This window comes from Mauremys reevesii, linkage group 13, assembly GCF_016161935.1.
Source record: "Mauremys reevesii isolate NIE-2019 linkage group 13, ASM1616193v1, whole genome shotgun sequence".
Lineage (NCBI taxonomy): Eukaryota > Metazoa > Chordata > Testudines > Geoemydidae > Mauremys > Mauremys reevesii.
This window is the reverse complement of record NC_052635.1, coordinates 25,084,443-25,098,346: the sequence shown is the minus strand read 5'-3', so window position 1 is coordinate 25,098,346 and position 13,904 is coordinate 25,084,443. Positions and strand designations below refer to the sequence as shown.

General features: G+C 46.1%; 1 long non-coding RNA gene across 1 annotated transcript in view; it reads left to right on the top strand.

Moving 5' to 3' along the window:
- LOC120380194 overlaps nt 1-13,650 on the top strand; it is a 95,684-nt gene extending 82,034 nt beyond the window's left edge. Inside the window, exon 3 of the long non-coding RNA XR_005587647.1 lies at nt 12,837-13,650. This is a non-coding gene — a long non-coding RNA (uncharacterized LOC120380194). The remainder of the gene's footprint in view (nt 1-12,836) is intronic.
- Nucleotides 13,651-13,904: the final 254 nt, after the last annotated feature.

Here is a 13,904-nt window from a genome sequence, read left to right as displayed (position 1 = left end):
CCTGAAGCAAATACTCACCAGCAACTACACATCACACAACAAAAACACTAACCCAGGAACCAATCCCTGCAACAAACCCTGTTGCCAACTCTGTCTGCATATCTATTCAAGAGATACCATCATGGGACCTAACCACATCAGCCACACCATCAGGGGCTTGTTCACCTGCACATCTACCAACGTGATATATGCCATCATGGGCCAGCAATGCCCCTCTGTCATGTACATTGGCCAAACTGGACAGTCTCTACGCAAAAGAATAAATGGACACAAATCAGACATCAAGAATCGGTACATTCAAAAACCATTAGGAGAGCACTTCAACCTCAATAACAGATTTAAAAGTGCCAATTCTTCAACAAAAAAACTTCAAAAACAGACTTCAACAAGAAACTGCAGAACTGGAATTAATTTGCAAACTGGACACCATCGAATTAGGCCTGAATAAAGACTGGGAGTGGATGGGTCACTACAAAAAGTAATTTTCCCTCTCTTGATATTCACCCCTTCTTGCCAGCTGTTGAGAATAGACCACTTCCACCTTGATTGAATTGGCCTCATTAGCACTGGACCCCCCACCCCCACATTGGTAAGGCAACTCCCATCTTTTCATGTGCTGTATATTTATACCTGCTTACTGTATTTTCCACTCCATGCATCTGATGAAGTGGGTTATATCCCACAAAAGCTTATGCCCAAATAAATTTGTTAGCCTCTAAGGTGCCACAAGGACCCTTCGTTGTTTTTTCTGATACAGACTAACACAGCTATCGCTCTGAAACCTGATCAAGTAAAGTGAACTCATGGAACATATCATGTGAGACATCTAACAGACATACCAACTCTGGTCTTCCAGCTTTAAGGTAAAAATAAGTAGAAAAATCCCATAACCGACACATCTTTCAGGGTGTTTAATCCATCACTGAGAAGCCAAAAATATATATATCATTTGCAGGTCACTTTTAAAGTAACTAGAAAAGTTAAAAGAAAATGAGTAGGTACAAAATATCTGTAGGGCTACCCATAAGACAGACCAAATGTTGTAGGAGAAGAGGTTGGGAATATGACGAAAAGATCTCCTAATGGCCCGTTCAGAAGTAGATTGATTTCCTAAGGATGGTGGCGGAAGGTCTCCAAAGCATCTGTCAGGCTGTCACAGGGCACCATTGGGCCAGGAGTATAGAATCCAGTACACAAGAAGCAATAAAGTGCATCAATATAAACCCCAGCAAGAAATGACACACTGAAAAATAATAGTATAACAAACAGGGATTTTTTTAACCCATGAAAATAGGATCTGGGGAAGGAACGATTTACCGTTAACTTAATAAGCACTAAAACAACAATTTTTTTCACCTCCCAACACATTCAATTCTCCACAATGCCCAGTTCCCTCCCTGGCACCTAAGGGAAGTGTTCTAAGGACGAGTCTGGAGACTGCTGCAAACATTGTCCAGCTTCAACCAAAAGCGTTCCCTTATGGTGTCTTTGCCGCAGGGTGGGGCACCGTCCTCTCCTGGCTCCCTGGTCTGGAGTCCTGTGGGAGTCTTGGCTGGCTCTCAGTAGCCAGCACCGGGTCAGAATTCTGCCACACTGGACAGTGGTCTCTGTAGGGCTGGCACTGCCTGACCCATACACTAGATCCCTGAGCAGTTCAGAGACTCCCTTTGTGTGGAAGAGGAGTCAATCAGACTCCCTGAGCTGTTCAGCAGCCATGAGAGAAGCAGAACTCAGAGCTCCAAACTGAAACAAAAACTAGTACTTGTCTTTGAGTCAGGCCGTCCCTCCCACTGAGGGGCTGAGCAACCCTGGCTCAGCTTTGGCCCAGCAAACTGCTTGTCCAGATCACCGCACTCAGAAGCCTCCTTATTGGCCTAACAGGAGTTTCTAGGCCATAGTGTCCTCGCCCCTGACTCCAAGTGTGCTGGGAAATGGGGTGAGAGGGCTCTGCTCGCTGTTATTGTTGCAGTACATAGGTAGAACCAGCTACAGCATGGATGTCAGACTTACAGCAGTTTCACCCGTCCTGCGAACTTCCCATGAATCTCTGGGCACGTCTAAACAACCTCAGAGTCTACATTATGGGGGCATGATTTGTAGATCACACTGGTGTGTTGTGTTCTAACTCCCCTGTGTTGACCCTACTAGTGCGCATTGGTGTAGTCCTGTTTCAAACAGGACTTCATTAATGTGCACTAAGGAACATTTACTGGAGACAAGTAAGCCTTCTCCTGCCAAGGGCAGCCTGCAGATAAGCCCCAACTGTGGGGCAACTGGACTAGCAGGGCCATGCCCCAAACTAAAGAGTAGGAAGTAGCCCAGGGAAACAGGTCTTGCCCTTCTCCCGGGAGGGAGACCCATCTCCCCTGATTAGGGGTTGAACTACACAGGGCCTGGTCTGGGACCCGGTGGAGAGAGAGGGCCTGGGTCCCCTACCACCACCTCCGACCAATGATCTAACCACTAAGTTGCCTGGCCACGGAAGGTGTTATCACAGAGTGCAACACACAGGTGCACTCTGCAAATCACAACCTATAGATCTGGCACAGCAATCCAGCAAAACCTTGCATACAGGTGTAGAAACACTTGGTTGGATTTAAGAGGTCCTAGAGAGGCATAAGTCAGGCAGAAGCTGATATGTGTCTGGGCAAGGGGGAAATGGCACTGGAGGGCGCTTGCCCACCAGCTGGAGAGTAGATACCCCAATCTGGCAAGTCAAAGAAAAGGAAACTTCAAATAAGTCAAAGGGTGAATGCATATTGCAGCTGGTAGACCGGCATACTTCCCTCTAAATAAAAATTTAAAAAAAGAAGAGAAGATGGCTTTCTTTCTACCCTTCCCTTCCTTCATTTCTTTATTCAGCTTGTGACAAGTGGCCACCATGTCCTTATTCAGGAGAAGAAAAGTAGATCGAGTGTCGTGCGTTTCAAGAGAAATGGAGAATTTTGTATTTCTTTGTGGACATGAATGGAATGCCTACATGCTTGATTTTTGAGCAACAGGTCACTGTGATAAAGAATACAACATTTGAAGGCACTACGAAGTGAGACACGGTGAGAAATATAATAAGTATGCAGGAAAGTTATGTGCTGATAAATACTCTAAATTAGCACAGTCACTGAACAATCCATGTTTACTGACACTCATCATGTAAGTGATGCTGCTGTTAAGGTGAGCTATGTGATTACCCATGAAACAGCTGTGTCATTGAAACCATTTTGGGATTTTGAGGAACTGCATGCTGAAAGCTGCAGAAATGGCATGTCCAGATAAGCAGCAAGCCTTTGCAAATATCAGCCTTAGAAACACAATCGCTGAGAGAATCCATGATTTAGCTGAGAATTTGAACACTCAACTCCTGGACAAAGCAAAGCCATTTGCTGCTTTTTCAATTGCAATTCATGAAAGCACAGACATAAGTGACGTGTCTCAGCTGGCAGCATTCATTTGTAGAGTCGATGAGAGCATGAGTGTGGCAGAGGAGCTTATAGAATTGGTGCCAGCAAGAGACACAATAGCAGCAAATGACCTCTTCAGCAACTTGGTGGAAGCTCTGAACAAACTGGATGCAGACTGGACAAGAGCTGTGAGTCTGGCCACAGACAGGGTCCCCTCAGTGGTGGGCAAGGAAGCTGGAGTTACCACATAACTGAAGACCAAATTGCAAACTGTCAACCATAACTAGCAGGTTAGCAGCTTTCACTAAATTTTACATCAAGGAGCTCTCTGTAGTAAAGCTTTGAAAATGAATCATGTGACAATGTGGCTGTTAAAACTGTAATTTCTGTTTGAGCTAGAGGTCTCAGCCATCTGCAGTTCCACCAGCTGTTGGAAGAATGTGACATTCAGCATGGACAGCAGTAACACATTGAAGTTCTGTGGCTAAATCAAGGAGTTGTTTTGAAACGCTTTTTGAATTGCATGGTGAAATCCAGCATTTCATGGATCAGAAAGGGAAAGATCTCACTGAGTTATGGGACAATGAAGGCTTCAAGACCTTGTTTTCATGGCAGATGTTACAGCGTATGTGAACTCACTCAACACAAGACTGCAGGGGCACAACCAAGTAGTGACAGAATGTTATGACCACATTCACAGCTTTGAAATTAAGCTTCAGCTATGGGAGAAACAACTTTCTTCGCATAACCTGGCACGTTTTCCTTCCTTGACATCACTACAATGACACTTTTGGGACTCAACATGATGACAGCACAAAAAGATACGTGGGCAAAATTATTGAATTGAGAGAGACTTTTCAAGAACGATTCTCTGACTTTAGGGACCACGAAGGAGAGTTTGTAATTTTCAGCCAGTGTGTATGATGAACCAGGGAAGCGCCAAATGGAATTTATTGAACTGCAGTGCAACATTGTGATGAAGTGCAAGTTTTCTGATATTGGTGGTCCCAAGTTTTATCAATATCTGGGATCAGATTATTCCAAACGGAAGTCCTTTGCATCAAGAATTCTTTCCATGTGTGGGAGTGTGTACATGTGTGAACAACTATTCTCCATCCTAAATATTAACAAATGTTAATGCACTGGTTCAAGCCAAGAGATCCCAGGTATCAGGGAGCAGCAGCACCAGTCATTAAAATCTGAAATACATGTAAGGAATTACCAACATGGTTTATCTTTATCTATTTTAATCATTTTTGCTGAATGTGTCCCATGCCAAGTGGCAGGATATTGGATCAGGCCTGCCATATGAAATAAGTTGGACACTCCTGCCTTAGATGTTCAGTCCAGAGTCCTAGGAGCTGGCAAACTCCAAATGAGGATCGTGTGAGAATCTCAGCTTTAATTAAAAACAAAACCAACCCCCCCTTTCCCCCAAGTGTCTTGGCTGGCCAACTCTCCTATTTGTGGACTAAAGCTTGGAAACGTGAAATCTAAAGGTTCAAATGCCAAAAGGGCAATAAAAATGCCAACATTAATTATTTTTCAAAATTTTGGAGCCTGACTTGTCATTTTTGAAGGCCTGGTTTTGCCACATGTGTTGTTTCCTGGTTCTATCCTAGGCAGGAAGGGGAAGTGATGAAAGGAAGTGGCTCTGATGTGTTCAGCCCAACTGGACCCACAGATCTGTAAGAAGTTGAGCACTAAAGCTGTACCCTCTTGAGATTTCCAGTCCAGCTTTACATGCCTAATACTGGAGGCTAAGAGTTTTCCGCTAGGATTAGTGATTTTGAGTGCCTCCATTTTTGGGTGCCTGAACAGGGACACAGCAAAGGTGCCTGGTTTTTAGAAAGTGCTGAGCAGCCGCCTTTGGAAAACCAGATGACTTTTAGCTGAGCTCCTCTAATCACTAGCACTCTTGAAAAGCTTTTCCTCTGGTCTTTTCTGGCCTGAACTTTGGAACCTCTTGATGGTCACTTGACGCTGTGGGGGAAGCCACCTTGCAAAGGCAGAGGCACCAGTCATTTTGATTCAGATTCAAACATTGGCCAAAGACAGGTCAGCTCCTCTGGGCAGGTCACTCTAAATCTGACTCCTAACCCCACGGCACTTCTGTCTTGCTTGTTAGTGATACCGAACCGCAATAATTTCTTTTTCCATTCTGTCTGTTTTGTTACATACTCTAATTTTTCTTTCCTCCCTGCTGTTTATTGGACATGTCCCCCAATCCTCCTCCTTACCAGATTGCTTCTATTTTTTTTAAATCTGCCTTCTGCTTAATCAGTGCTTATATTTTACATCTCTACTTAACAGAAAGCTGCACCCATTTTCTCAGCACACACATTTCTGGATGTTCACGTGCTGGGAAGCATCCCTCTGCATGGAGCTGCAGAGAATGCTATTTAAAAATAGAGGGCTTGGGGTTTTTTGGAAATTAAAACCTGACATTTCTAAGCCTTTGGCTGCCAAGCAACATGCATGGAGAAAGTGACATCATTTATGACCGTTCTGTAGCATTTCCATTCTGGTTTTATTACTGGTTTTAAAGATTCAGCAGGAGAATTTTATTGTTTATTATACTAAAGCTCTTCTGGTTGTTAAACTGTCTGTAAAGCTAGAAGGAAACTAGTTTGTAGTCCAGCGCCAGACTCATCCTCCCTGCAGTACTGCCAGAGGAGAGAGAAACAAAAGCAAAGTGGTGCAGGAATTCAGCAGTACTGCTGGCAACAGGCTGAATATTAACCATTAATCATAGAGTTTAAGGCCAGAAGGGCCCACTGGATCATCCAGTCTGTCCGTCTGCATCTCACAGGTCACCAGCACCACTCAGCCACCCCCACACCAAGCCCAGCGACCGAAAGGACACTGAAGTTTTACAGCCCACAGGCTGTTCTGTGCCACAAACAGAGGATAGGAGGGACCAAGGTGCACCAATGCCTGAGGCCCCTGCAATGGCAGGGAATTGATTAAGTGAGATACACCCGGGTAATCCTGACAAGTGAGCCTCACCCCACACTGCAAAGGAAGGTGAAACCCTCCTAAGGTCACTGCCAATCTGACTTGGGGGAAAATTCCTTCCTGACCCCAGACATGCTGATCAGTTAGACCCTGCGCATGTGAGCAAGAACCAGCCAGCCAGGCACCTGAGAGAGGGAGAATGCTCAGGGCCCCCTCAGAGCCCTGGCCCAACCTGCCCATTGTCCCATCTCCAGCCATGGCCCTTCCTGAGGCTTTAGTGGAAGGAGACAAAAGCAAAACAATATGGGGGCAGAAGGGGGAAATCTCTTCCTGATCTCTGCAGGTGACCGCATGAAGCACGAGATTTTAGGAAGACGGGAGAGGACCCAGACGGGATCTCCAGAGAGGCCTGGCCCTGTGCCCCACCATCACAAGCAACCCACTCATCCAAGCCCTCTCAGAAACTGGACCAGTCTGTCTCCAAACTAATTAAGGTGTTTGCCCTCACAACTCCTACTGGGAGGCTGTTCCAGAGCCTCATCATCTGACAGTTAGAAACCTTCTAATTTCCAGCTTGAATTTGTTCATGGCCAGTTTCTCCCCATTTGTTCATGGGCCAACATTGTCCTTCAGCATCAATAGCTCTTGCCCCTTCCTGGGGCTTGCCCTCTGAGGTACTGACAGAGCAATCGGATCAAGGCTTCCTGCACTTTGCTAGGCTGAACAAGCCAAGCTCGTCCTTTCGCCTCGACCACTAGTGAGTGAACCATGGCTTCCTACCGTCAGCACCAAAACCACAAGCTGTTGCCACTGGAGCTAAAAGAGAGATTTGTTTAGCTAAGGGCTAGTAAAGTTACAGTCTCTGAAGCCGGCCAGTCGTGGGCAATCAGACCATATGTTTTAAGCCCTGTGCATTACACTGACTGAGGCAGGTATGGCTGGAAAAGTGCTCTTCTGTGGTTCTGCTACTCTTTCCCCTCCTCTCCCTTGTCTAGCCACTGGTCTTTTTCTTATCTCTCCACCGAGCCTTATCATTGCTAGTGCAAGAGCCTTCTCCCCTGCAGCCCCTGCTTTCTGGAACAGGTTCCTCCCTCTGTTTGACCTCACTCTCCAGTCTCCTTCCTCTGTTCCTGTCCCCTCTTCCTTCATTTTTGTCCTTCCACCGTTGGTTTGGGCTGGGGTTTATCCAAAGACCCAAAAGGTGTTAGCCACCCAAATCCCATTGAAATTCAACTCCATCGGCGCCTCTGGAAATCCTAGCCTGGACTTTCTAAGTCAATCATTGAACTGTTTCAGGAGACTAAACAAGCTGTGCAGAGCAAAGCTGGGTATTGGCTACATGGTGATCTGCTGAGGTTTCGCTCAGACCCTGGAAAGTCCTGCGAGCCTTAGTTCTTTAGTGCTTGTGACTTGCTGTGGGACCCTCAGTGTGCAGCTCAATTCTTCTCTGAAAACCGGGGTGAGGGTCTGGCCCGCATGTCTACATTGGCCTCTGCTGCCCTTGCCCAGGTTATGCTTAACCAGAGAGCTGGGTTCTAGCAGTTATCTGTCCAGGGTGCTGTCAGGCTCTTCCCCTTCTCGACAGCAGAGTCCCCAAGTGCTACTGAATTCCACGCTCACGCCCAGCCAGCATGTTTAGCAGCCAAAATATTTGCTTCCTAGGATATAAAGAAGGAAGAAAGCCCCTATATTAGATTCCCCTTGTCAGTCTCCTACTAATGCAGCATTGGTCCCTGTGGAATATTGCCAAGAGCTTTGTCTAGTCTAAATATGAAAAACTCCCAGGATGGCAAGACTGTTCCAGAACCTAATTGACATGATCATGAAATGTTTCCTCATGTCCAGTCTAAAGTTTCCTTTCTTAGGAACATAAGAATTGTCACGAGCAATGGCCCATCTAGTCGCGTGACCGCGGCTAGTGCCAAATACTTCTGAGGAAATCATCAGCCTCTCCTAATGCACCTAATTGCGCAGTGCTGTACCACAGGGGAAATTTCACTCTGACCCCAGCTGGGGAGCAGCGTATGCTCTGCAGCATGGAGCCTGATGGCCCTTGGATGTTTTCTGTCTGCGCTGGTGGAACTGCAGATGCTGTCCTTATTCATAAGTGTCTAATCCCTTTTTGAATCTTACGAAGCTCCTTGCTTCACTTTTATCCCACTACTCCTAGATCTTCCTTTCCTGGGTCCCCATCAATAATTCTTCCCCCTCCCTGGCGCTAGGTGCTTTACATGACCCAGCCCTTGCTTGTCTCTTCACATATTGGGCCAAATTCAGTGAACTGCAAAGGGGGGGGGCTCGCAGTGCTTACCCCCGTTAGTTATTTTCTCCTTGCTTTGTGCCTCACTCCTTCCAAGCTCTTGTGCCCTTCCTTTGGTTGCTCTCCAGTGTACTGGTTTTCCTAGAACTAGGGCACCCCTAAGCCATGATGCAACAGGCTATGACCTACTTATCCAGTTCCACTCCTCATGGGATCTGTACTCAGGACCAGACTGTCTGGTGCCTTGACAATAGTCCCTCTGCCTTGCTCTGGCTTTGTGGAGGGCCCATAATCTGGCTGCAGATTCCTAGCAGAGAAGTCCCCTGGCTTCTCTCAGTGGGAGAGGGGGAACATTAGTAAAACATTCATTTTAAGCACCCACCGATGTCGGATGGGCTGTGGAAAAATGGCCATTTACCAGTCAGGATGGATTCTGATGACTGATCTATAAGGGTGGCATAGTATTGTTCTGCTGCCCATCTATTCCGTGGTGAAACAGGGCCCCACAGACAGGAAGGGACAGTTTCCCAAGGGGAATGTCAGAGAGGGTCACAGACTCCATTATAGGGGTGGCAGCCTGACGTGCCATCTGAGAAAGGATCAGATAGAGCCATGGCTTGCCCCAGGGTAATGCTTAGTTCCTTTCTCCGTGCTTTAAATAATACTGTATTTTATTTGTAACGGAGTTAGTAGACCAGCTGTACTGGATCTGAAGAGGTTTATAGGCATGGAAATAGCTCTGCCGCATTTGCCAAGGTTCTTCTGTGTTGCACTTTTATGTTCTCTTCGTTTTGTTAGCTGAACTCTGAAACACAAACCTGTCTGTCTTTGGCTGCAGATTGGGCCGAGCCCCAATGTTTATATTAAACCTACCTGAACTTCGAGGCACCTTTGGATTGGGGGGGTTGAGCTGGGCTCGTTTCATCCTCTCTGTATCTTGCGTCTGTGCTGTCCTTGAAGGGGCTGTTATTTACCAGCCTTTGAATTTAGGAAGTAGCAGAGATTAAAAGAGCTGTGGAATTACTGGTTGTGCAAAAAGGGGTCTGGGTCAGTGTGGGCCGGACACAGAGTGCTACACAGACCGGGAGGGCAGTAGGACCACAGAGCCTATGGGGACAGGTTCACTGTACACAGACCTAGCTAGCCAGAGAAAACAGGCTGGGAGGAGTAGAAGGTTTGTGTTGCCTCCATTAGTGCTATTTGTATCACACACGCCCCTTTTCCTCCAGTCTTCTCTAGTCTAATGTCATTGTGGTCACTAGATACCCAGAGAATCTTCCCCCTCCCCCTGCTAACTGCATCCTCAGTCCTTATACAGCATCGGTCCTTTAATGCCTAGGAGGAGCTCTGCAGTAGCCTTGCGCTGTGCAGGCAGCTCCATAGTCTCAGCGGGAGAGCCATCCTGCACTAGCTCTAGACACATCTCGCTTACCCTGAGCTTTGGCAGAGCTCCCAGACAACAGCCAAATAATGTAAATGCCCTGCTCAAAGCCCCAGCCTTCTCCTTCCCCTCTTGTGTCTAAATGCCCCAAAGGGTGTAACCCTTGGCAAAAGCCACCTGAGTCCCTTGATTATTGTTATCTCCTATCCTAACTCTGCAGTGTTAGCTAAGCTAGCTCACTGCCATTAATCTCAATACCATCCCACCTCTCCTTCTGCTTTCTTGGGGCTGTTCCTCCATATTGCTGGGGGCCAGCTCTGCCTGTATAACATCTACCCCCCCCCCCCCGCTTCTCCTCAGTGTGTCCAGGAAGGTTGCCAGAGTATAAGTTGAGCCCAGGTGGTTTGAACCCTGCATCAGCTCAGTCATGTCTCTGTTATTTCACTGAGCTCACATTGATGCTAAAAGCCAAGCACTCCATCCTGGTGCCATGACTGCCCATGTGCCCTGCGTGAGAGTCCAAGGTAGGCAGCTCCTCTCCCCTTTGACGCACCACCCCACTTCTCCCAGGCTACTAACCAGCTGCTATATCCTGTCACTTTGAGATCTTGATCTCCCATTCATATCCTCCCCCTACATTGTACGGCACATGTGCAAACACCTGGCCAGATCACTTTTCATGTTGACAATCAGTGTTTGTTCCCATATGGCTGAGATGTCCCACGTCATCCCCACCAACCTGCCTACCCCCTGTACTGCAGGAGTTGGTTCCAATAATCCAGTCCTTTAGGGATCATCTATATTTAACTACAGACATATAATCTACATTAAAAGAATGTTGTTTAGGTGCAGAGTCAAGCACTCCAAGGTTAGGAAATGTCAGAATTAGGGTTGCCTGTGCAATGTTAATTCAGCTCCCTTGTGCGTATAAATGAGGGTAACAATCTTTAATTATCTTTTTTTCATGGGATCCCTGCCTTGTTCAGTGCACAGGATGGGCTCAGGGGCTGAATCAGGGTTGTGGAGCGAAGGGGGCTGTTGTCTGTACGACCCCTGTCTCATTTGCTGTAGATGTTGGAAGGCATGTAGTGAATGAGGCAGGGGCTTGCAGGAAGAGAAAGGATCGTCTCCTGGTTAAAGCAGTTGAATGCTGCTTTGGAGAACTGGGTTCTGACCCTGGCTAACCTACAGGCCCCCTGTGTGGTGATGATCATGCCACTTAAAATTTTCACAAGTGGCCATTAATGATGTGTACTTCATTTTCTGGGTGCCCAATCAGAGATACCTGGGGCCTGATTTTCACAAGGTGTTGAGTACACGTGACTGCAGTTGAAGTCAATAGAAGCTGTGGATTCTCTATGCCTCTGGCAGTAAAGCAGCATGATCTGGAGGAAGGCCAGGGAACTTATGCCCTGTGTTCTAAGCCTGGCTCTGTCGCTGATTTACTGTGTGGCCTTAAGCAGTCTCTTTGTCATTCTGCCTCAGTTTCCCCATTTGTAAAATGAGGATAATACTCCGCTCTCTTGCATCAGAGTTGTAAAGATAAATTCATTAACGTGTGGGAAACACTTGGTTCTACATTGCTGCAGAAAAATCCATGAGGAAATCAATAATTCCACAATGCGTGTGTGGCTTGGATGGTGTGCAGTAAATAAGGCAAGGACGACACAATGAATGAGGAGGAGAAAAATAAACATTGAACAGCTGCCTCATTCATTGAGCAATGTCCATCCTGTGGAGCAAAGAGTAGGTGAGCATGTAATTAAGTATTATATAGGCCTGTACGAAAGAGGACAGAGTTGAGATTGAATAGGAAACAAGGGGTTGTGAAGGTTACAGATTTATTAACACCAGTCAGTAGAAATGAGTTTAGAAGTCCTGGTTCCCCGTGCAGTGCATATTCCCAAAGGGTATTTTGATGGGAGGATGATCCATTTTGTCCTTGTCCCATTTGGATTTTGACCTCCCTGTGACATGCTGCAATGAGACAGTGAGGCTGTGCATGTGCAGTCCGATAGAGTGATGAGTATTTTTGTCATACACCTAGAAACCAACGATGCTACACAAACCAGAAGTGGCAATCTTTGACAGCTTAGCATCAACTCAAGCAAATCTGGGCAGATTTTTATGAGACCTGAACAAGACACGCCCTTGACTCTAGAAGCATCCCATTCCAAACACCAAGGTCCTGTTGCAAACCAGGGAGGGGTTAGAGCACTTCAAGAAAAGGGTGCAATCATTTTTTATAGTGGAATGCACCCGGCAACCTAAATATAGAGGTGGCTATTGTTTATCTCTAAATGGCCATAGTAGAGAGAGAGAGTGTGTGTGTGTGTGTGTGTGTGTGCATGCGCACGCCCACGCGTGCTTAGTTCTGTGGCATCTAAGAGAGCTGGGTGACACTTTTCATAAAGAAACTTGTTTGGTGACAAATGCAGATTTGGAGACACAAAACGCGTTGTGAATTTGGGTTGGTTTTACCAAATTGTTCAGCTAAAAAAACCAACAACCCTAAAAAGAATTTTAAATATGAAACATTTCAATTTTTTCAGTTTCAAAATTTTCTTAACTTAATTTTTAAATAAATCAATGTTTAAAAATGGCCAAAATCTAAATAAAAATATGGAATGTTCTGTTGGGCCCAAAATGAAATTCTCTTGGACTTTTTAATTTGCTGAAAAATTTGAAAAAAAAAATTTTGTTCTATCCAAATTTTTGATTTTTCAGGACTGCCAGTGAACCAAAAAATCTTTTTTTTCCACAGCTCTAATGACTAATTCTTTTGCTGCTAGCTCCTTCACTCCACTACCCCTGCTGTGTTTCTATCCTCTGTTAACAGACCATTGAAACCGACTCATGTTTCTGGCATGCAGAAAATGATACCCTGAGCAGCACAGCAGGTCCCTTCTCTGCCTAGACATGCTGGAGGGCAGGCTGAACGGCAATCGTGCCTTTATCTTCATTCCCTCACCTATCAGGGTGGACAAAAGAAGCCGTATGGATGCAGAAGAGGCAGGAGGACAGAGAAAGCCCTGCTTTCCAGAAGCCAAAAGGAGCAGGACTGGCTGGTACCAAGGCCTGGTGCCAGGAGCTCTCTTGCCTTTGACTGAGATGAAATGCATTCTGCATCTGTGGCAGAAAGTTGCCTTTTGCAGAGGTCCCTGCCATCGGATTCCGTTCCTGTCGCCATAATGCCTTGAGGCCCCAATCTCCATTTCTGACAAATAACCTTCTGAAGGTTCAGTTTCCAAAGAAAAGCCATTTGGAGATGATAGGCAGCTAGAGAGGGTTTTTCCAACTCTGAGGTAGCGTTTGTCCCCTAAGGCTCAGCAAAAGGATCCAGCCACCTCTGACACACTGGGGAGAAAATTGCCCATTCTGGGAGAGTGTTTTCAGTGCATGAACAGCACTGCATGTGTGTGTTGATTACTTTTTCTTGCTTGATTATTTCCCCTTAGGACTGAGCGAAAGCCAAATGGTCAATTCGGTATTCACGGCTCTGAGGGCAGCTGTGCTTTTGCTGAATCCAGACTGAAACTGCTACAGGAAGGAAAATATCTGTAGATTTCCGTTATTCTTAGAGATTGGAGCCTTTCTTAGGAAAATCAGGCTTTCAGTTTGAGAAATGCTGGCCTAAAGCAATAACACTAATAAACGTGTCTGTAATGGCTTCCAGCCCAGGATCTCAAAGCAACATCAATTAATGTAAACTCACACCCCAGCTCTCAGGTCTGTAAGCATCATTATGTTGGTTTTACAGGTAGGAAAATTGTGGTATGGAGAGGATAAGGCTTCAGTTTTTCAGACCTGCTGATGAATGTTGGGCATCTCTATCTGGATTGGCCCCCGTAGCATCTGAGTGTTTCTTGGTGAGGCATCCAAAAATGGTGGCACCCCAAACTAGCAG